The sequence below is a fragment of the Lissotriton helveticus genome, chromosome 11, assembly GCF_964261635.1.
Source record: "Lissotriton helveticus chromosome 11, aLisHel1.1, whole genome shotgun sequence".
NCBI classification, from domain to species: Eukaryota; Metazoa; Chordata; class Amphibia; order Caudata; family Salamandridae; genus Lissotriton; species Lissotriton helveticus.
Window position 1 is genome coordinate 1,046,309,745 of NC_136072.1, and position 19,767 is coordinate 1,046,329,511.

The following is a 19,767-nucleotide window of genomic DNA, read 5'->3' on the forward strand; positions in this document are numbered from 1 at the left end:
GAATTATACAGAAGGAAGTAGAAAAGTCGAAGGAAACGTTGCAAATTATGGCGCAGGGCTGCTCTTCCTAATTATTTTTCGTGTGAATTAACCGTAATAAGATAGGGTGGGCATATTGTAAGTTTACACACTGTATGCAAAGCATTGACATTACAGATCCACAGAGGCAAACATGAAATAAAGTTCTGTCAAGAAACTGGATTCCGCAACAAAAGCAGTTCTTACTACACATTAAATTTAGGAACAACCCGATAGCTGAAAGTTAAAATACTGACGGAAGGGTGTTCTTTAAATCATACTCTATAAATACGACCAAAAACAAAATAGTCGCAAACGGCAAGTGGCCCTGCTGCGTTAGAAAGACTTTAGAAACATCAGTGTTTTTAAACACACTCACAGGGTAGTGTCTCACATTCTTCCGGTAGGTTCCGTGAACTACCGGGCCGGGGCCTATACCTTTTGCTTTCTTTAATCCTGGCCCAGTTGCTACCCCCGCTCAGCAGACTGCCAATGCTGATTGCAAAAACGACTGGATAGCCTCACCTGTGGGCGGCAGGCAGGGGGGATTGAAATAATTAATTTATGGCCGCACTGGTTGGTGCCTCCCTGTTGCCTCCAAGTCCTGGCCTCACCAGACACCGCGCACTTATTATTGGGGGAACCCCAATGCGCATGCCTCGTCACCAGCCCCACCCAGAGGGTGAACTGGACAGAGTAAGACCGCGCAGATGCGGAGACATCTGCGCGCTACGCACCACTCCTGATTATTAAATCAACTTGGCCAGACGGTGCTGTCTGTAGTGCACCAAACTCCAAAGCAAACAGTTGCTTTTTGGCAGCACAGAGCGGAACAGCCTGGTAGTAAACAGTATGTCTGACCTCTGCTGCTCCAGCATCAGACTACGGACTGACTCACGGACCGAAAATCGGCCCCCTGTGCAAAAACCAGCCCCCACCCCCTCCAGCCGACCGGGGGATTGCCCGGTGCCCGGAATTACCAGTCCGGCCCTGCCCCCCTCCCTCTATCCCCCAAGTAGGGCTGAGGAGCGTCCTCCACTGCTGCCGGTTCAGCAAAAGTGTCAAATAAAACGTGAATTAAATAAATTACCGTTCTATTTTTCACTGCTCCCAGCCCGAGCAGTGTTTGAAAAGGGGGGGGCATTGCTGCTGATTGGCAGCAGGGGAGTGGTGCTCACTCCACCAGTTTACACTGTGCAAGTCACTTTGGCCGGCTGTCTTGCGACGGCCAGACTAACACGTGCAGTGTACAGTGTATGAAGTGGGCGAGAATGTAAGGGCACGGCTTCCCCTACTTTTAAAAATGATCTTAGTCCGTTCCCCTACTTCTTCGTTTTGAAAAAGCGTACCGGGACTGTAGGAATAGCCGTACTTTTAAATGACACTTATTTTTCCGCATGTGTGGTGCAACGTGCATATTGAGGAAGGCCTCTGCAGTGCGCCCGACCTCCTCCCCTTCCCCGCTGTGTCTAGGGGTCTGCAAAGTAAGACTGAAAGGGCCATCAGTGTCGGCTATCTCTGATGTGATGGCCCTGCTGCTGCCGTGAGTGGTGATTCACACCTCATTTGTGAGGACGCTGCCTGCCCCCACTGTGACCTGTGACAATGGTCACATAAGGAGGCTTTGGTGTCAAGCAGACTGACAGACTCCACCTATCTGCTGTTTTTTTGTTATTTTTTCCAATGTGTAGTGCCCTACTCAGAGGCCAGTGCAGTTGGCGGCACCACCCATGCCAGGCTCACTGCGGGCACTTAAAATCCATACATGTCAAACCTTTGGTTACAAATAAACAATAGAGGTGCCCTTCAACAATTTCATGAAACGAAAGAATCAAATGGCAAATAAAATACAGCGACAAGGGGCTGACAGAAACAAGTATCCTGACGCCCTTGAACATACATTTGAATATTGTGGGTTTTTTGTTGACCTGTAAGAGCAATGATAGTGAGCAGCGCAATCAAAATAAATCTGAGCAAAAGAAAGATTGCATTCTTCTTACATGAGCTAAAAAGCATCAATCATTCTATCTCAAACATGTAATATTCAGTTGTAAGTAGGTGGGCATGTGTGCCCGTACTGACACCCTTGCAGACATATATGTGAAACTGCAGCAGTTTTGATTCCAGCAGGTTAATCATCCATTTTATCAGTCTCAGAAGGATGAAAGTGTGTCACTGAGTTGATTTCAGTAACCTGGCATTTATAGTCCAAAAACCACAGATTAATCTTTTGTAGCAAGCACTTCCTGCACTACAAAATGTTGAATAAAAACGTAAAGGTTTTATTAAAAGTAAGACTCCAATTGCCATTTACTAAAACACCTAACAGAAAGCCTCTAAAGTACCAAATACGCATCAGTCAAACTTGTTAAAGTGCTTTCATTTAAACAAAAAAATCATAGTACTAGAAAAGAACAATGCACAATTGGTTTGTTTAGATAGTAGTAAATCTACACTCAGAGGTTTACATGAATTTGCCAAATTTAGACACGGTTTCGTCTGTAAAAGGATTTAAGTGGCAGAGAACTACCCACCAGTAGCTCTCAGGATGTCTTGTAGGAGCTTGCCCGTCAGTGGAGTTCAGGAGTATTTTTTTTCTCTCTCTCTCTCTCTCCCTCTCTCCACCTACATCCGGTTATGGGAATCCTCCAAAGGGTACAGAGCAGAAGCAGCATACCCTCTTGTTAAAAGAAAAGTGTCTAGCTGTCGCCTGGTAAGAAGCCTGAAAACAAGCAAATGCTTCCTAGCACACACACTGATGTGTTTTTCTATTCTTTATTTGCCTGAGTTTTTCATTCTTTCTTCATCTCCTCCTTCCTTTCTGTCCCTTTCTATTTGCTTTCTTTTTTCAGTTTTCTTTTCCATTCATTTGTTTCTTTCATCCTACTTCTTTTATGGTCTCCTTTCTGCCTATTCCACTCCTGTCCTTCTTTGTTTCTATAGTTCTTTCTTTCATTGTCTACTTCAATCCTTCCCTTTTTTCTTTCTCTTTGTTACTTTTTTTGATTCCTTTGCTTCATTCTCACTTTCCGTTTTTTATTGCTTCTTTTTCTTTCTTTCCTTTTCACATTTGTTCTGTTTCTTCACTTTGCATTTTACTTCTTTCAGTTCTTTTTTTCATTTCTTTCTTCTCCTTTTGTTCCTGACTCTCCTTTAATTCCTGCACTCCACTCATCCCTCCTTTAGTGCTTCTGTCATTAAGATCAATCCGTCAGAATCTATGACATTTAATGGTCCTAGTTAAAAATGTAATGTATATGTTCGAAAAATGGTGCTTTATTTGCGAGTGTACAGTGGAGTATTTGGGCATGCATTTTACCCGTGGAACAATAAAAACCCATGCTTTTAGATCCTATAATGTCCTTGCCACCAGTAATTCATAATCCAGAGTCATTAAGGCTAGGTGTGTTTCTGGTCAACAAACAATGTAGTTCAGTGTGATTAGCTAGATGAGTGGGGTCTTTTGGGTCCTAGTTTACTTAATCCAAGCAGTGTCATCCAATTTATTGCATGAGATAGGCTACAAACAAGAACAAAGGGACAAAACTGTTTTACCCACAGGTCAACTTTCCAGAGAGCTGGTGTGGCATGGTGCCCTGTGACAATTACATCAGAACTGGAAACTAAAACGTCAGCATTTAAGTTGTGTGTCCTTTACATACCCATATCTCATCCATATTAGGGTGTAGCTCAGAATGCTTTTCATTTATCAGAAGTAGCTCTCACCGGAGAAATGTTTGGAGACCTTTATACTACACTATCCCACCGTCTGGATGCAGGTATACTGCTAGAGGCATATCTTGTCTCAGAATCAGGGCTTGGTAGTGGCATCGTGAGATGTACAGATGACACCTCGACATACACCCGCCACTTGCGCCTAAATCTCATCTGTATTGTGAGGCCATGCATCTATGTCAGCACCACCTGCTATTCCACTCGCAGCAGCTAATTACTCTGTACCTGTTTGGCAACCCCGGGGCAGCACCTTATCAGACTGTGTACCATCTTTTGTAGGGTCCCTGCGCTAACCTGTTTGCTGATACCAAAATTCTATTAACCTAATTTTAATTATCTTCCTTTGTTTCTGGGATTGTACCCGAGACACTAGAGTTTTTACGGAGTTCAATATGATAGAGAGTTCCTGAGTGTTTTTATAATGGGGCAGAATTGGGTTGTAGCTGAAGACAGTGCGAGTTTCATTCAGTGGGGCAGAAGGGAGTTCAGTGGGGATAGGATGTGGCACTATGGCCAGAGCCACCGAATTTGGAACTGGGGGACCTGGTTCAGCCTTCATGCCTAGTCCATCAGACCACTTCTGAGGGAGCACATTCCCAAGATAGACCTTAGAAGAACTGGTCTCTTAGCACCAGCAGGTGAACCCTACCAGTGCCCAGTGTTGGTTAACCTTGAAGCCCTGTCCACCACAATCCATACTGATGTTCACCTCCAGTCTTGCTGGCAGGCCTACAAAGCAGCACACCCTAGAGCAGCAGTGACTTTGTCACAGAGGTCACAGACCCTGGAGGCCAGCCAGTCCACCTCACCCATTGGTGCCTCCATTGGCCTTGTTCCAGTAGTACTAATGCAACTCACCAGGGATTTGCAATGTAGGATTTGCATGCACACCAGACAAAGGAGCATGTTTTCAACACATACTAACAGTCTCTGGAAAGCTTTCACCTCATTAATCCCAGTGTAACATGCAAATGCAGCGGTGAGAAAGGTGATCAGAAATGGTTAGAAAAAGGGAGGAGAAGTGCCAATGAAAGAAACTGCATGGCTCGGAGACAAATGGCTTATGATTCCACTTATAAGCGTATTTGGAATATTCTGTGATTGGAAACATGTCCCACATTGTAAATGAATTAAATATAAACAACTTATATATTAAACCTAAAATAAACATGTTTATCGATTGTTTAAATTAAATAACGTTATAAGCTGTAACTGGTCAGTGAAATGCCAAATGCACTAAAAATTGGTATGTTTTGCTATTTCTAGCCACAGCTCCGACTCCACCCACTAATCCAATCCTCTGCTTATTCCCGCCCCCTGAGTCTCGGCCCACATTTCCCCTACTTTTTTGTCCCCACTTCGACCACTGGCAGTGTAAACCTCTCCACCCAGCTGTTTCAGACAGCTGGGTGGAGAGTAGGCACAGACATCATGTAACTGCTGGAGCATCGAGGCAGCCCGCTACAGCTGGGTGGAGAGCAGGCACAGACATCATGTAACTGCTGGAGCATCGAGGCAGCCCGCTCCAGCCAATCCTGGCGCTACTCTCATGCTCCTCATTCACAGCATGAGAACAGCATTAGGATTTGCAGAAGGGGGTTGGTTGCCTGAGGCTCCATGAGGTACCGTAGCACTGAAGGCATCCAAGAAAAATTCCAGTATTTGTAAAGTGCGAACAATTGCCCGAAGGAGTCAAGGTGCTGGGGGCCGTCGGGAAGATTAAGCGAGCTATTGCTCAGAGTCATATGCTACTGGGCTGACCTGCCGCCGGCGCCGGGGGTTGAACCTTGAGCCCCCGTGTTCCGGCCTCAGTCGCCCTGGCCGCTGCGCCACACCTCTTCCCTAAGACATCCAAGAAGCAAGAAGAAAACACAGTGGAGAGCGAAATTCGGGTCAGCACATATATATATATATATATATATATTTATTTTTTTTTATTATCTTTTTGTCCCCCACTGTGTTTGGCTCTCGGTCCCCTCGACGCCCCTCCAGTGTTGAGGGTCACCACCCACCACTAGATGTCTTTCCTTTAAGCCTATATAGGACGAGTCTCCATGTCCTGCGGGATGATCACCGAGGCGCAGTTATTGTGTTATGAGATGCAATCCTTGGCAGAGTGATGGTTGAGGGAGTGTGAGAGATAAACGTGCATTTGTATAGTTTGTGGCATGCAGGCAACTCAGATTAGGTATGCATGTCTCTTTTCCTGGTAATTTTCTTTTGTGTTCCCAATCCGATTTCTCCTGCCGGCTGTGGCAGGAGGTTGTGCGCTCTCAGAACTTTTGGAAGTGCAGAAGTAACAGTTGTAGAGAGCCCACTGAACCCTGATTATTGCTGTATTTCACAGTGGGGCATTTTCTTCTTTGCACCAGGGCCCAGGACACACTGGCTGAGCCAATGACACACGCCCCACCTGTGTAACTGAGATGACCTGGGCACTACCTGGTAACGGTCAGTGTAGGACTCAGTCTGACAGCCCAGTAGAACGAGCTGTGAGTCGGCGATGGGAGAAAGCTAAAGGCTGCTGCAGCTCCACCCTGGCACCTGGCCTCGGTGTGGAGTCACCTCAAGGCAGACACCGCATCCTCAGATACACATTTGTGAAGGTCCACGGGCACCTCAAGACTGGAGGCGCAGCCAGCCCCAAAGTCCAGGCTCACCGTTTGGTGTGAAGTCCAACCACCACTAAACCTGAGGAGCTAGACACAGGCAGCAGGACAGACTCCCACTGACACTGAACATGAGGAACTAGACACAGGTAGAAGGACAAATTCCTACCAACACTGAACCAGACAATGGTAGCAGGACAGACTCCAACTGGACACTAAACCTTAGGACCCAGACACAGGTAGCAGGACAGACTCCCACTGACACGGAACCTGAGGACCCAGACAGAGGTAGAAGGACAGACTCCTACCAACACTGAATCTGACACTGGTAGCAGGACAGACTCCAGCTGACACTGAACCTGAAGAGCACTGGAGGAAGTAAAGACCCAACCACCATTAAATCGGGGAGTTTCAGAGAAATATCTCCACCCTTTGTCTCCACTATAGTTAACTAGAAAACAAATGCTTCAATAATCAACCTTACTTCACAACTTCCTAAAAATACTATGAACACACAGTAAGAAGTTTTGAAACAAATGAATCGAACCAAACAAAACATCCCAGACAATACTGAATTTGTCATTGCCAGAAATCCTACAAATGCACCACTACTGAAGCCCAGAAAAGAGGCCACAGCCAAGTGCAGCGCCCAAGAAGTCTTTCCAAACTCTCTAAGAGCTAGTCCCCCTCGTTTCCACCCTCATGCTCACCAACCTCTTGGAAACAACTTGGAGGCAGCCATACATGCTCAATAAGCTGCACTTTGTATCTCCCCCAAAGGTATAGGGGAGTCATTTGAGTGAGTTCATTCGCAATTCTTACCCTTTAAACCACCCTGTCAGCAGTTCCCATTTTCTCTTTCCACAGAATCAAAAGGAGCCACATGTAAATAGACCATATCACCCCAACGCTCTGCCCGATAGACCGTTGCCTGTCTATTTGTTAAACTCTGTTCCACCGACTTGTAATAATAAGCCCTGCCATCACCAATATATGTGGATCGACATTAATGTCCAATGCAGTCAACATATCCTAAATCACACCCCCAACTGGAGAACCAGTCCTTAAAGGGGCACCCAGTGAACAATGTCACAGCAAATCTCAAAACCCAAGCAGGCGTCATCAAGCGATGCAACATTTGAGAAGACCAATTATTGGTGATTCTTGTAGATGTAGGGATGGGCTGCATATCAAAGGGTATAAATGGCACCTCCACAGGTAGGAGGCCCTCTTCTGCTGTGGGTAGATGAAGGAACCCCCTCAGTTCTCATCGCTCTGCATTTCTCCATGACCGTCAACGCTCTTGGCCACCAGATTCTTCACTGGTTGCGGTAAGAGGGTAATCATGGGGTTGGACTCAGATGACCACTGGTTGGCCTCCTTCCTGGCAGGTCTGTGTCACCAGCTGAGCTACCACCGTCTAACACTCCAGGGTGACCGTGGTGGGGGTATTCGGGTGGGATTTGTCCCTTGTCTCTTCTTTTTACCATCGATGTGCCATTCCTCCAGGATGGACTTTACGCATCACCCCATTGCTGGACTCCATTGCTACAGAGATGATACGCAGCTCTGCTTCCCACCCACCGGAGACGACACCGACACCTCCCGCCTCAGTCACACCGTCGACGCCGCTCAATGTTGGAGGCACCACAGGCCAATGAGCTGGAAGGCTGCGCTTCTCGTCGGCTTTAGGCAGTCTCAGGAAGCTCTCACACCTCCCACCAGAGCAAGAAAATGCACAAGTCCTCATCACCTGAGAACATAACAAGTCTATATCTGAAACGGCGCCGCGGATCCCTTGTACGGGTGGGGAGAGAGTAAGAAATTAAAGTGTCCTCTCAATACAGTTGGAGGCATCAACCCCCTGAATTATGAGCCACAGAAGAGCGCCCTCCCCCCCACCCAACACATCAGTGCATCTGATAATTGGACACGCACTGTCTCTAAATCAGCAAATCTTTCTGACTTCCAGAGCACGAGATGTGAGACAGCCCCCACCACACCTTCGCCTTCTGCAAGGAATCGGCGTCAGGCGTCAGCAAGCAACTCAAACAGATGTTAGTACTTTGGTTTCATTTAATGCCCATCTTGCCCCACCCCCCTGAAGTGATAGTCCATTATCACAATAAAAATATGTGCAGGTGACAGTGCCTTGTCACAATATTAATATGGGCAGGTGACAGTGACTTATCTCAATATAAATATGTGCAGGTGACAGTGCCTTGTCACAATATTAATATGTGCAGGTGACAGTGCCTTGTCACAATATTAATATATGCAGGTGATAGTCCATTATCACAATATAAATATGTGCATGTGACAGTTTCTTGTCACAATATAAATATGTGCAGGTGACAGTGACTTATCTCAATATAAATATGTGCAGGTGACAGTGCCTTGTCACAATATTAATATGTGCAGGTGACAGTCCATTATCACAATATAAATATGTGCAGGTGACAGTTTCTTGTCACAATATAAATATGTGCAGGTGACAGTGGCTTATCACAATATTCATATGTGAGGGTGACAGTCCATTATCACAATATAAATATGTGCAGGTGACAGTTTCTTGTCACAATATAAATAAGTGCAGGTGACAGTGCCTTGTCACAATATAAATATGTGCAGGTGACAGTGCCTTATCACAATATAAATATGTGCAGGTGGCAGGGCCTTATCACAATATAAATATGCACAGGTGACAGTGGCTTATCACAATATAAATATGTGCAGGTGACAGTGCCTTATCACAATAGCTGACAGTGGCTTATCACAATATAAATATGTGCAGGTGCCAGTCGATCATCAAAATATAAATATGTGCAGGTGACAGTTTCTTGTCACAATATAAATAAGTGCAGGTGACAGGGCCTTATCACAATATAAATATGTGTAGGTGACAGTGCCTTATCACAATATAAATATGTGCAGGTGGCAGGGCCTTATCACAATATAAATATGCACAGGTGACAGTGGCTTATCACAATATAAATATGTGCAGGTGCCAGTCAATCATCAAAATATAAATATGTGCAGGTGACAGTCCATTTTCACAATATAAATATCTGCAGGGGACAGTGGCATCTAACAATATTTATATGAGCAGGTGGCAGTGCTTTGTCACAATAGAAACATATGCAGGTGACAGTGTCTTGTCACAATATATATATATGTGCAGGTGTCAGTCCTTTATCACAATATAAATATGTGCAGGTACCAGTCCATTATCACAATATAAATATGTGCAGGTTACAGTCCATTATCACAATATAAATATGTGCAGGTACCAGTCCATTATCACAATATGAATATTAAACCAAACAACCACTATCAAGACCCCCTTCCCGCAAAGTGCTTAAAAGAAATCAACCACGTTTTAGTTCCAATATGGACCGAAATAATAAATGCTTCTCTATCACAAGGGATCCTCCCTGACTGCCTAAAAACAGGTCAAGTTGTTCCCATAATCAAAACACCTTCAGCGGACACATCTGATCCAAATAACTTTCGCCCAGTGACCAACATCCCTTTACTAGCCAAGCTAATTGAGAAATGCGTACAGAACCAACTGAGCCAACACATCACCAAGTTCTCCTTGCTAGATGAATGCCAGTCAGGATTCAGAGCAGGACATAGCACGGAAACAGCGATCCTCCATATTGTTGATGACGCGATACAGGCCCTTGACCAAAATCAAGCATGCCTACTGATTCTCCTTGATCTGTCTTCGGCTTTTGACACGGTAAATCACGAAGCATTACTGACCAGGCTGAGGGACAGGATGGGATTGTTGGGAATTGTGCTGAACTGGTTCGATTCTTTTTTACAGAACAGAACACAGTGATTCTTGGTCAACCAATCAATCTCACCTCCATGCCCGATTTCAATAGGAGTCCCTCAAGGATCGACGCTATCCCCTGATCTGTTTAACCTATACGTCGAACCGCTTACAGAAATTCTCCAAAAATCACAGATATCCTATCACATGTATGCAGATGACACGCAAATATACATAAAGATTGCATCCCTAAAATACACTGAACTAATGAATGAGACATTAAAAATGGCACTACAATGGCTAACTAACAATCATCTGAAACTAAATGCTCACAAAACAGAGTTCCTACTTATTTCACCACCAAGGAACCATACGGAAATAAAGGAATGGACAAAATTCGTGACTGCGCTAAACTGCACCCCAACCCTAGTCAACTCAGCTAAATCGCTTGGAATCACCTTAGACGAGAATCTGGACATGAAAGCCCACATTAACTCAATGGCTAAAAATGCCCGCTTCCACCTGAACTACTTAAGAAAACTGAAACCATTCATCTCAGAGGCGGATCTCAAACTGGCAATCCAATCCTTAGTTATCTCGAGGATTGAATATGGCTGCACCACCTTAGCTGGCCTACCAAAAACGTCCACAGCACCACTAAAAGCCTGCCTTAACGCCGCAGCAAGACTTATCACCGGATCTAGGAAATATGATCATATATCCCCGCACTTGAAAGCTTTAAACTGGCTACCCTTTGAAGCCAGAATCCAAATGAAGATAGCATGTATCACACATAAAGCGCTCCACTACAACACTCCAGGATACCTAGCCAAGAAAATTCAGCTGTCTGGAGGTAACCGACCAGCTAGGAGTGCTGAGGAGCTGCTATTACGGCCAGCCATCTTCCGAAAGAAAAAAACCTATGACAGAGCGTTCTCAGGAGCTGCCCCCAGAATCTGGAACTCACTCCCTCCAAACATTAGGAAGATCCAAAATGTGGCAACATTCAAGCGGGAAGTGAAGAGCCATCTGATGAAGAAATACAATACATAGAGAAGATCATTGATCTCTGCTTTGAAATATTACTGCCCTAATACAGAACCTTTATGACACCAGAAAGTGAAGCATAGTCAGTAATATAAGGATCGCTAATTCTAGGATGTGAAACCGACCTAAAATATATCACTAAACGATATCTTTACCGGACCTTATAACTGCATCCCTCATGGACTTATAACGATCTACCTCACCTATGTGTATATATATTGCTTATGATATAAATTTAGCCACGACTTACTATTAACACTAACTGCACATGTGTTATGAATATATTTCATCTACCTCATATCTATTATTCTTAAAACTGTTAATATATATGTTAATCTTTCTACCTCTTCTATGTTAAGCGCTCTGATACCCACGGGTCTTGTTCGCGCTATACAAAACTTCATAATAAATAAAAAATAAATAAATATGTGCAGGTAAAAGTCCATCATCACAATATAAATATGTGCAGATGCCAGTCCATTATCACAATATAAATATGTGCAGGTACCAGTCCATTATCACAATATAAATATGTGCAGGTTACAGTGCCTTATCATAATATAAATATGTGCAGGTGACAGTCCATTATCACAATATAAATATGTGCAGATGCCAGTCCATTGTCACAATATAAATATGTGCAGGAACCAGTCCATTATCACACTATAAATATGTGCAGGTACCAGTCCATCATCACAATATAAATATGTGCAGATGCCAGTCCATTCTCCCAATATAAATATGTGCAGGTACCAGACCATTATCACAATATAAATATGTGCAGGTACCAGTCCATTATCACAATATAAATATGTGCAGGTACCAGTCCATCATCACAATATAAATATGTGCAGATGCCAGTCCATTCTCACAATATAAATATGTGTCAGATGCCAGTCCATTATCACAATATAAATATGTGCAGGTACCAGCCCATTATCATAATATAAATATGTGCAGGTACCAGTCCATTATCACAATATAAATATGTGCAGGTACCAGTCCATCATCACAATATAAATATGTGCAGGTACCAGTCCATTCTCACAATATAAATATGTGTCAGATGCCAGTCCATTATCACAATATAAATATGTGCAGGTACCAGTCCATTATCATAATATAAATATGTGCAGGTGACAGTCCATTATCACAATATAAATATGTGCAGGTACCAGTCCATTATCACAATATAAATATGTGTCAGATGCCAGCCCATTATCATAATATAAATATGTGCAGGTGACAGTCCATTATCACAATATAAATATGTGCAGGTACCAGTCCATTATCACAATATAAATATGTGCAGGTACCAGTCCATCATCACAATATAAATATGTGCAGGTACCAGTCCATTCTCACAATATAAATATGTGTCAGATGCCAGTCCATTATCACAATATAAATATGTGCAGGTACCAGTCCATTATCATAATATAAATATGTGCAGGTGACAGTCCATTATCACAATATAAATATGTGCAGGTACCAGTCCATTATCACAATATAAATATGTGTCAGATGCCAGCCCATTATCATAATATAAATATGTGCAGGTGACAGTCCATTATCACAATATAAATATGTGCAGGTACCAGTCCATTATCACAACATAAATATGTGCAGGTAAAAGTCCATCATCACAATATAAATATGTGCAGATGCCAGTCCATTATCACAATATAAATATGTGCAGGTACCAGTCCATTATCACAATATAAATATGTGCAGGTACCAGTCCATTATTACAATATAAATATGTGCAGATGCCAGTCCATTCTCACAATATAAATATGTGCAGGTACCAGACCATTATCACAATATAAATATGTGCAGGTAAAAGTCCATCATCACAATATAAATATGTGCAGATGCCAGTCCATTATCACAATATAAATATGTGCAGGTACCAGTCCTCTATCACAATATAAATATGTGCAGGTACCAGTACATCATCACAATATAAATATGTGCAGGTGACAGTGCCTTGTCACAATATAAATATGTGCAGATGACAGTGACTTCTCACAATATAAATCTGTGCAGATTCAGTGCCTTATCACAATATAAATATGTGCAGGTGACAGTCCATTATCACACTATAAAGATGTGCAGGTACCAGTCCATTATCACAATATAAATATGTGCAGATGCCAGTCCCTTGTCACAATATAAATATGTGCAGGTACCAGTCCATTATCACAATATAAATATGTGCAGGTGACAGTCCATTATCACAATATAAATATGTGTCAGATGCCAGTCCATTATCACAATGTAAATATGTGCAGGTACCAGTCCATTATCACAATATAAATATGTGTCAGATGCCAGTCCATTATCACAATATAAATATGTGCAGGTGACAGTCCATTATCACAATATAAATATGTGTCAGATGCCAGTCCATTATCACAATATAAATATGTGCAGGTACCAGTCCATTATCACAATATAAATATGTGCAGGTGACAGTCCGTCATCACAATATAAATACGTGTCAGATGCCAGTCCATTATCACAATATAAATATGTGCAGATGCCAGTCCCTTGTCACAGTATAAATATGTGCAGGTACCAGTCCATTATCACAATATAAATATGTGCAGGTGACAGTCCGTTATCACAATATAAATATGTGTCAGATGCCAGTCCATTATCACAATATAAATATGTGCAGGTACCAGTCCATTATCACAATATAAATATGTGCAGGTGACAGTCCATTATCACAATATAAATATGTGTCAGATGCCAGTCCATTATCACAATATAAATATGTGCAAGTACCAGTCCATTATCACAATATAAATATCTGTCAGATGCCGGTCCATTATCACAATATAAATATGTGCAGGTGACAGTCCATTATCACAATATAAATATGTGTCAGACGCCAGTCCATTATCACAATATAAATATGTGCAGGTACCAGTCCATTATCACAATATAAATATGTGCAGGTACCAGTCCATTATCACAATATAAATATATGTCAGATGCCAGTCCATTATCACAATATAAATATGTGCAGGTACCAGTCCATTATCACAATATAAATATGTGTCAGATGCCAGTCCATTATCACAATATAAATATGTGTCAGATGCCAGTCCATTATCACAATATAAATATATGCAGGTACCAGTCCATCATCACAATATCAATATGTGTAGGTGACACTGCCTTATCACTACATAAATATGTGCAGGTGACAGTGCCTTGTCACAATATAAATATGTGCAGATGACAGTGACTTATCACAATATGAATCTGTGCAGATGCCAGTGCCTTATCACAATATAAATATGTGCAGGTGACAGTCCATTATCACAATATAAATATGTGCAGGTACCAGTCCATTATCACAATATAAATATGTGCAGATGCTAGTCCATTGTCACAATATAAATATGTGCAGGTACCAGTCCATTATCGCAATATAAATATGTGCAGGTACTAGTCCATTGTCACAATATAAATATGTGCAGGTACCAGTCCATTATCGCAATATAAATATGTGCAGGTACCAGTCCCTTGTCACAATATCGCAATATAAATATGTGCAGGTACCAGTCCCTTGTCACAATATAAATATGTGCAGGTACCAGTCCATTATCACAATATAAATATGTGCAGGTACCAGTCCATTATCACAATATAAATATGTGCAGGTGACAGTCCATTATCACAATATAAATATGTGTCAGATGCCAGTCCATTATCACAATATAAATATGTGCAGGTGACAGTCCGTTATCACAATATAAATATGTGTCAGATGCCAGTCCATTATCACAATATATATATGTGCAGGTACCAGTCCATTATCACAATATAAATATGTGCAGGTACCAGTCCATTATCACAATATAAATATATGCAGGTGACAGTCCGTCATCACAATATAATAAGGGCTCAGGGCAGACACACAATACACATAGTGCAGGTGCCAGTGCAAACACGCAGCAGAGATGTGTGCAGGTGCCAGTGCAGACACACAGTAGGGATGTGGGCAGGTGCCAGTGCAGACACAGAGCAGAGATGTGTGCAGTTGCCAGTGCAAACACTCAGTAGAGATGTGTTCAGTTGCCAGTGCTGACACACAAAAGAGATATATGCAGGTGGAGGACACAAGTCGGGGTGCACGAAGATACACACCTTCCACCCTGCAAGAAGTCTACCCCACTAAAATATGCTGAACTTGTCCCGGTGTCCGAGGTGTACTATTCAGACTCCGGGACACGTTCAGCAGCGCCTGCACGCTGGCAGCTTTGGTTTTCGAGCTGCAGCGTGCAGGCAGGCGTTGAGGGGCTTTCATATTTCAGAGGCCAGCGGGGGCCATAAGTAGCCATCAGGCCTACCTTTGTCCCACTATCCTGACTGGGAGCTATAGTATCAGAGCCTCACACCTGGAGGCAAGTGGAAAGGAAGGGAAATGAAGGCACACAGCATGTTGTTAGCACTTCACAAATACTTGAGAACATGCGTTTTACCTTGTTCAATCCATGTATTTCAAAGATATGCATACACCCCCCCCCCATGAATGTCAAATGTGTTGGTCTGTTCCAGTCTTTACACAAATAATTTAAATACCAATATTTTGTTTTATTTCTGTTATAGCGCTACTCATCCCAGTGCAGGGTGTCAGAGCGCATTACATCACAAGGACATAAAATACATTGAAACCAAATCCTATATATGTGTACATTAATGTACAAAATGTGTTACATGAGACAGTGAGGGTCACAATGTGTAGGAGTCACATGTCCTTCAGAGCTCACAGTGCTATCTTAGAAGGATTACAATTTATGAACTGTGAGTAACAAAAGGACCTCTGTGTTAAAAGCAGTAACTCACTTACCTAGCTACATAAAATACAAATCTGTCATCTGCACAAGACACATTAACCCTCTATGCTACTTTGATTTAAAACTAGGAAGAAAGAAAACACAATTCTCTCCAGCAAGCGCGTTATCCTCCAAAGTGATCTTACCATTATTATTGTTCCCTGGTAGGAGCGGCCGTGCAGATAGTAAGAGCGGTGCGGCGGGTGGAGGGGGACTCGACAGAGGACCAGGACGGAAAATTAATTATTTATTTAATTTTCCTTCATCCTCGTCTGTGAAGCCCCAACCCGCCCCACCACTCTTACCTGCTGCTCCTGTTCTGTGGTATTTACAGGGCGCACAAAGATCTCTGCAGCAGGTGCCTTAACCCCATAACATATTTTAAACAGACTTTGCAACCAATTAGGCAGAATATATTTACTACTACTTTCTCCTTGTTGCCAACTTCTTTGTCACTGGAGCTTTACAAAAATAAATATATACATTAAGTGGGTTGCGTCTCTTTTTTGGCATAACCCGGATTCAAAATCTAATTTGTTAAATCTTATAACGGGCTCGAATGAACTCATGATAGACCTGCGAAATGTGTGTGAAGTGTTCAGATGTGATGCCACTTCTTTTGATGTCACTTCCTAAGAGGTCATGGGTCGTGATGTCACTTCCTGTGATGCAGTGATGTCACGCTGTGATATGAAGCACCATAATGTCACTTGTATACTGCATAACTTAGTTAATCGTCCCCACTTCTTTTTCTAGGACTTGTGCCCGGTGCAGGTGACAGTGCAGACATACCATAGAGATGTGTATAGGTGCCAGGGCAGACACACAGTATAGAGATGTGTAGGTTTGAGTGCAGATACATAATACAAATATGTACAGATGCCAGTGCGCATACACAGAGCAGAGCTGTGCGCAGGTGCCAGTGCAAACACGCAGAAGAGATGTGCTCATGTGCCAGTGCAGACACACAAAAGACATACGTGCAGGTGCCAGTGCAGACACACAAAAGATATACGTACAGGTGACAGTGCAGACACACAAAAGATATACGTACAGGTGACGGTGCAGACTAACAGCAGGGATGTGTGCAGGTGCCAGTGCAGATACACAATACAAATATGTGCAGATCCAGTGCAATAAAGCAACGCAGGTGTGTATTGGTGCCATTCTAGATGTACAATAAAGACACGAGAGATACCAGTGCAGTTAACAATGCTGAAAATGTGCAGATCTCAATTACGACACACAATACAGATGTGTGCAGGCGCCATCACACAATACAAATTTGCGCAGATACCAAACACTACATTATTCAGATTAATATAGGTCCCAGGTGTGTAGGTGAGACGGCTTTGCAGTCACATACGCCAAATATCGACATATGTCAGGAAGTAACGCATGTGCATACAAGTGTCAATACTCGAATTGCATGCAGAGATGCCTCCAATTCTGCTGTGTGCCACCGCAACAACAAATCTGGTGCGTCCAGAGGTCACAATGCAACAACACAACACTCATGATTTGTGCAAAGGTGGCAATAATCCAGATGTGCATGTGTGCCACTGCAATGACATCGTTGCTATGTGCAGAGCTGTCGGTGATCGAAATGTCTACGGATAAGTAGTGCCCAGGTGTGTGATTAGGTCATCGTGCTATACATTCCAGATGTGCATAATCGATCCAGGTGTGCTCAAAGGTTCTAGAACAGTCACCCATTCCTAATGTGTGCAGACAAGACAGGTATGTGCAAATGTGACACTGACTCAAATGTGTACATAGAAGCCAGTGTACAACCCAGGTGTGTGCAGGAAGGGGTATACCAGTGAATCTTCCATCCAGATGTGCTCGGTGGCAATCACACGTTCAATAAACGTATTCAGGGCGTCCTTGCAACGCCGGTCCACATGTGTGTAAAGATTCCAGTGAATTCACAAGCAACCCTCATTTTTCACACTCTGTAGGGCAATCTCCGATCCCAGCATTGTGCAGTGGCCCCACTGCAATGACAATACAGGTGTGTGTACAAATGTGCTTTTGGGCTTTGCAATCACATCGTCCTGGTGTGTGCACGGGTGTCCTTGCAATAACAATTCGGATGTGTGCAAAGGTTCCTGGGCAACAGCCACGGAGATATATGCGCAGATCCTGCTCATCCACGTGTGCACAGGAGCTAGTGCACTGGCACATACGTGTGCAGGAGTGTCAGTGATCCAGGTGTGTGCAGAAGTGTCAGTGCAATGACAACCCAGATGTCCCAGATGGGTAACAATCAGACGTGTGTATAAGTGCAGTGTGCACTCCTGGTGCACAGAGCTACAGCCCTGTTAGGCGGTGGGCGCATAGGAGGCAGAGTGCATAATAAAAGACAGTTACCCCTACCTGTCCAATGAGCGGTGCGCTACTTGCAGTCCGAGCGGCGGCAGCGCATGTCGGCGCCCCGGGTCCCCTGCAGCCCTCGGTCTCCTCGGTCAGCAGAGCCCCGGGCGGCAGAGGGACATGTCAGCGGCTGCAGCCTCTTCACTGGCAGCCCTGCCTCGCAGCGCTCCCTCCCCTCAAGCACTGCCTCCCCCTCAGAGCCCTGCCCTGAATGGCCCAGATGTGCAGCGCTGTAACGAGCCCCGCCATTGGCTTCTGCCGAGTACTGTTATATTCGAGGTATCACAGGGAGGAGAGATGGAGAGGAAGGGGCTGGGGACAGAGGAGGGGCGAGAGGACGGAGGAGGGAGAGAGGAAGGGGGCTGTAAATATGAGAGAGATCCAAGCGAGAACTAAGTGGAAACAGCAGGAGTTTATTCAACGTGTCTTCGCAATCGGATGGGCATCGCTCAATGCTAATAACGGTAAGGAGCGAACAAAGCTCCTCGACCCTTTTAAGCGCTACCGTAATGCACGCTGTAAAAGGGGAAGTGGAGCAGGAAGGAAGGAGAAAGGGAATGGAACAATAAAACAACCTGAGCATATTCACGTCACATTACAATGCTGTACTGTGAAGTGGAAAGAAAATTATAACACACCTCCCTTCTGTAAACATAACAAGGTTAGCTGTCATAAAAGGCTTTCCAAGAAGAAATTCTGGTAGGTGGTTCATTTCTCACACGCTCAGCAATACAGTCAAATTCCCCTTTTGAGTTGCAGGACTTTTAAACATTGATGTTTCCAAAGCAGGGGAAACAAACGTGAAAATATGAGGTTGAGCATCAACTTTCTTCAAACAGGATCAGTCAATCAATGTTACTGACAAGCAAGTAACCGAGTCACACTCAGAATGATTATCACTGAACACATCCAAAACAAGTGAAGTTTATTCATTAGAACATTTAGGCACACTATTCATACTCCGGTATTTGCCATCGTGAGTGATGGCACTCCCTTTATTATATTTTACCACATTAATGGGTCTATAAAACTTACTACCTCCTTTCATTACATTTCTAGGAATGCAGATTCTAAGTAGATCTCCTTCTCTGTAATTCGTGTCAGAAACTTTATGGTAATCATTAAACTGAGTCTTGGATTTGTTCTGATATCAAATCAAATCAAAGCGACTTTATTCGGTTGTTCAATTTGTAGAAACACCATAAAAGTTCATGTCATACATTTTATACACTTTTCACAAATTTAAAAATTTAGTTAAAATTTTAAAAACAATTGTTATTATACAATAAAAAGGCAATTTGCGTACAAAATCTCAATTCATAAAATTTGGACCATATCGTGCAGTTTT

At 43.2% G+C, this 19,767-nt stretch overlaps 1 protein-coding gene across 5 annotated transcripts in view; it reads right to left on the bottom strand.

Annotated features, from left to right (window-relative positions):
• Positions 1-18,663, bottom strand: part of CAMKK2 (calcium/calmodulin dependent protein kinase kinase 2) — a 315,788-nt gene extending 297,125 nt beyond the window's left edge. For 2 of the 5 annotated variants that reach the window (XM_078667510.1, XM_078667505.1), the window contains exon 1: positions 18,423-18,603. The gene's annotated coding sequence lies outside the window, so the exon portion shown is untranslated. Of the gene's footprint in view, positions 1-18,422 lie in introns of all 5 variants that reach the window. The other 3 variants (XM_078667508.1, XM_078667507.1, XM_078667509.1) reach the window with 3 other exon arrangements.
• Between the last annotated feature and the right edge of the window lie 1,104 nt (positions 18,664-19,767).